Here is a 5480-nt window from a genome sequence, read left to right on the forward strand (position 1 = left end):
GAATGTGTGGCAATGAGAGATCCAAACACCAAGGGATCCAGAGGCTTGGGTTATACCACAGTGGAGGAGGTGGTGGCAGCCCTGAAGGCGAGGCCACACAAGGGAGATGGAAGAGCTGTGGAACCAAAGAGGGCCAGGTCAAGTGATGATTCCCAAAGACCTGGTGCCCACTCAACTGAGAACAAGATTCTTGTTGGTGGCATTGAAGAAGACACTGAAGAACATCACGTAAGAGATTTTTTCGAGCCATATGGGAAAATTGAAGTGACTGAAATCATGACTGATTGATGTAGTGGCAAGAAGAGAGGCTTTGTTTTTGTAACTGTTGATGACCATGACTCTGTAGATAAGACTGTCATTCAGAAATACCACACTGTGAATGGCCTCACTCTGAAGGAAGGAAAGCCCCATCCAAGTAAGAGAGACCAGTGCTTCATCTAGCCAAAGAGATCGAAATGGTTCCGGAAACTTTGATGGTGGTCGTGGATGTCTCTTTGGTGGCAATGACAACTTTGATCATGGAGGAAACTTCAGTGGCAAGGTGGCTTTGGTGGCAGCTGTGATGGTGGTGATGGTGGATATGGTGGCAGTGGGGATGGCTATAATGGATTTGATAATGATGGAAGCAATTTTGGAGGTGTAGAAGCTACAATGATTTTGGCAATTACAACAGTCTTCAAAATTTGGACCCATGAAAGGAGGAAAGTTTGGAGGCAGAAGTTCTGGGTCCTATGGTGGTGGAGGCCAACACTTTGGCAAACCATGTAACCAAGGTGGCTGTGATGGTTCCAGCAGCAGCAGTAGGTTTTACTTAACTGCCAGGAAATAAAGCTTAGCAGGAGAGGAGCGCCAGAGAAGCAACAGGGAAGCTACAGGTTACAATAGATTGGTGAATTCAGCCAAGCACAGTGGCAGCAGGACCTCATTGCTACATAGAGGACATGTTTTAGACACTACTCGTGTATGGGCAAAAAACTTGAGGACTGAATTTGTGACTAACTGTAGTAACAATTTTGGTTTCTGTACTGTGGAAAGTGTAAAGCATTCTAACAAAGGGCTTTATGCAGTTTTTTTTTTTTTTTTTGCATCCATGCCATTGGTTGCTAAATGTAATAACCTGATCATGATCCTGAATAAATGTGTCTTTTAAAAAATTTATTTATTTATTTATACAAGCACTGGGTACAGTCAGAAGCATGGGAAGGTGAGAGAATTCACCAGAGCCAGAGCAGGGAATAGAACAGGCAGACTGACGAAATACACTACTGAGGGGAGCAGCGGGCATGGCAGGAGAGGTCTGTTGCGCCACATGGGACTCTCACCGGGGGCCGGGGATCGAACCGGCGCTTTAGAGGCTGCAGGCAGCTTCGCAGCCCAACGCTCAACCGCTGCACCACCAGGGAAGGCCCTAAATGTGTCTTTTAATAATAAATAAAAATTAAACTCAAAAAGTGACCAAAATGTTCCTCCTATCCTAACCTCATCCATTCAATTCCCTTCCCCAGAAGCAATAACTACTATCAATTTCTTTTTTTTTTTTAATATTTATTTATTTATTTATACAAGCACTGGGTACAGTCAGAAGCGTGGGAGGGTGAGAGAATTCACCAGAGTCAGAGCAGGGAACAGAACAGGCAGACTGATGGAGAAATACACTGCTGAGGGGAGCAGCGGGCGCGGAAGGAGAGGTCTGTGCGCCATATGGGTCCCTCACCGGCGGCCGGGGATCGAACCGGTGCTGCAGAGGCTGCAGGCAGCTTCGCAACCCAGCGCTCAACCACTGCGCCACCAGGGAGGCCCTACCAATTTCTTAAACGCCAAAGATGTCCTAAGCATTTATACAATGAAAGAATAACATACTTTATATATCTTTTGCACCCAATTGTATTCATTTAACATTATTTTGGAGGTAGGTCATATCATAAAGAAATGCTTGATTTATTGTTTGAATGAACCATAATTTGTTAATAGACATCTAGATGGTTTCCAATCTTTTGTATCACTCTAATTATATCCTTGTAAAGTCCTTTTGACTTTGCTAAGTCTTTTTGCATACGTGGGAGTATGTCTGTAGCATAAATCTTCAGAAAGAGAATTGTTGAGCCAAAGGGTAGACACAATATTAGTTTTAATAGAAGTTGCCACATTGTCTCTACTGAGATGAAAATGACTATTAATCCCATCAGCAATGTATGGGAGTTCCTGTTTCCTCAAACTCTTGCAACAGAATATTATTAAAATTTTTTCTTATCAAACTGTTTGATATATATTGTAGATCTATATATTCCAGATTTACTTTGTACTTCCCTTATGAATGAGATTAAATGTACTTCATATGTTTAAGGGGGATTTGTATGACTTTTTTTGGTTAATTATCTGTAATTATCCATTGCCCAATGTTTATTTATTTGTTTCACAATGTCCCACTCTGCTTTGCCCACTTTGTTGCGAAATTTTTATTTGATCTTAGCCTTTATGTTGATCTTAGTCTTACTAATTGTAGGAGCACTTTAAATATTCAGGAAAGTAGCTCTTAGTGATGTACATTGCCATTTTTGTCTTTTGGTTTCCTGGTAATGATGTGTGTTTTTAGCTTGTATAGCCAAAATAATCAGTCTTTGTTTTTGTTATTTCTTAGGTTGTTTCTTCCCTGGAATTATTAAAAATTTCACCTGTATTTCCTCCTAGAATTTAAATAATTCTATCATTTCAGATTTAAATATTTAATCCACTTAGTATAAGGAATGATGTAGTAATTTAATTTTTAGATCTACTTTTTAAAATCATCTTTTTTCCTCCTGATTATATAAATAATAACTGTTCATTGTAAAAAATAGAGATACAGAGAAGCAGAAAGAGAGAATCCCACAAACAGAAAGAAGACCTATAATTCCATTACATAGAGATGACTATTGTTAACATTAATTTTCATTTCCATTTTTCTATGCCTATATTGAAACATAATATTTTTCCTACAAAAGCATGGTCACATTATAAATAGTTATCTATCATATTATTTATTTATTTTAAATTAATTTATTTTTAAATGATGTACCATTGTTTTACATCCTTATTAATATTTTGACAGTATAAGGTTTCTCCCTTCAGGTGTGGTCACGTAGCTCTCCTACCACCAAAGCATCTATAGTCCTCCACCACAGTCCATTGTGCTTTAGCCCCTCACTCACAATCTGACTCCTCTTTCTCTCCCTCTCGCCTCCTGGATGCCTCTTCCCCCGCCCCCAACTTGGTATTATCACATGTGAAAATTTCCCCATGTCAAGGGTTTTCATTGTCTGAGTCGGCTACATCTGTGTCTATTTTGAGGCTTAGTTTGAAAGCTCTGGAGTGATAGAAACTCTGTACAAATGGTTATGAGTAGTCTTTGGGCTGATTCATTTATTGATGGGAATATGGTAAATACGCATTGATAATATCATGCTTTTCCTTCAATCCAAATTCTTGATTAAATGTTGAGCGAAATACTTAATATGGGACCAAATTGTGTTCTTTATAGAATGCTTCAAGAAATGAATCACTGGGCCTCACTGGTGGCTCAAGGGGTAAAGACACAGCCTATGAAGTAATCCGCAGGCATTGCCATACAAGTTCAATCCCCTGCCAGGGAGCTACCTACATTGTAGACCTCTCCTGACTCGCCCACTGCTCCCCTCAGCAGTGTATTTCAGTCAGTCTGCCTGTTCTGTTCCCCACTCTGTCTCTGGTGATTCCTCTCACCCATGCCCCACACCTCTTACCTGTACCCCAGTTCTTGTATGCATAAAATAAATAAATCTTTTAAAAAAAGAATGAATCACAGTGTTGCATATCAGATAATTATTCAATAATACATTTTTGAAATTTTTTATTAAAGTGCGATTGGTTTATATCGCTGTTTTTATTTTGGACCACCCCTTTAGATGTGGTCATTATACTACAGCCACCACCAAAGCACCCAAAGTCCTCCACCATAGTCCATTGTGCTCTCTCCCTACCATGTTTTTATCCCTCCCTCTTCCCTTTCCCTTCTGGATGTCTCAGGTTTATGGTCAGCTTTCAAGGGTTGGTTTAAAAGTTTGTCTTGGGCCTCCCTGGTGGTGCAAGGGGTTAAGCACCACACTGTGAAGCAATCCACAGTGTCTGTAGCATGAGTTCGATCCCTGGCCAGCCAGGGAGAAACCCACATGGCACAGCAGACCTCTCCTGACTCGCCCACTGCTCCCCTCAACAGTGCATTTCGGTTGATCTGCCTGTTCTGTTCCCTGCTCTGTCTCTGGTGGATCCTCTCACCCCCCGCATCTCTGGCCTGTACCCCAGCTCTTGTATGCATAAATAGATAAATCTTTAAAAAAAAAAAGTTTGTCTTGTTCTAGCCCTTTGTTTGATTTTTCTATATCCCACATGTAAATGATACCCTCTGGTCTTTCTCCTTCTGACTGATTTTACGTAGCACAGTCCATTCTGGGGATTACCACAAATGGCAAAAACTTACCTGTTTGATTGCTGAGTAGTATTCCACATCTTCATGACTCACTCATTTGTTTTGGGGCATTTAGGTTGTTTCCATAGCTTGCCTGCTGTAAATAGTGCGACAATAAACATAGAAATGCAAGTTTCCTTTCAAATTAGTGTTTTTATATTCTTTGCATAGACACTTAGTAGAATCGCTGGGTCATATGGAAGATCCATTTTTTTAATATTTTCAGAAACCTACATACTGCTTTCCATAGGGGCTGGACCAGTCTACATTCCCACCAACAGTGTAAGAGGGTTCCTTTTTCTTCATATCCTCACCAATACTTGTTGTGTCTGGTCTTTTTGATACAGGCCATTCTCACAGGTGAGAGGTATTTAAAACATAAAAATATTTTTATATAATACCCTGTTGACATTGAACCATGCCAAATCATTATTTTCTACAAACAATTGCCTGTTAAGTTAATATATCACTTGATGACATAATCATTTTACAATTATTTAAAAAGATAATGTGAAGGGAATATGGTGGGGCAGAGATCTGATTTCTGATGGGCGAGTAATGAAAGTCTTCTTGGAATAAACTAAGTTTGATATGGAACTAGATGGAACTTGACAGGTAGAGAGGGAAATGGGAGCTAGAAGAGCAAGACATTTCTGGCAGAGGGGTTAAAGTGTGCTAAAATCTGAATGTCGAGCTGTAGCAGTTATGTTTACAAGATCATCAGTAGCCTAGTGCACAGATTGGTTATATGAATGGGAGTAGGGGGAGATTAGGTTGAAAAATTAATATTTCAAAGGCAAAGCTTAATGAAGATTTAAAATTTTTTTAAGATTTTTTTTTATATATATCCGTAGAAGAACTGGGGTGCAGGCCAGAGGTGCGGGGGGAGGAGGGGTGAGAGAATTCACCAGAGACAGAGTGGGGAGCAGAACAGGCAGATGGACTGAAGACACTGCTGAGGGGAGCAGTGGGTGAGGCAGGAGAGGTCTGCTGTGCCATG

At 40.3% G+C, this 5480-nt stretch overlaps 1 pseudogene; it reads left to right on the forward strand.

Annotated features, from left to right (window-relative positions):
• Positions 1 to 829, forward strand: LOC119245538 (heterogeneous nuclear ribonucleoprotein A1-like; annotated as a pseudogene).
• The last annotated feature ends 4651 nt before the right edge of the window (positions 830 to 5480 follow it).

This window comes from Talpa occidentalis, unplaced genomic scaffold (assembly GCF_014898055.3).
Source record: "Talpa occidentalis isolate TD23 unplaced genomic scaffold, MPIMG_talOcc4v2.1 talOcc4.15, whole genome shotgun sequence".
In the NCBI taxonomy this organism is placed as follows: domain Eukaryota; kingdom Metazoa; phylum Chordata; class Mammalia; order Eulipotyphla; family Talpidae; genus Talpa; species Talpa occidentalis.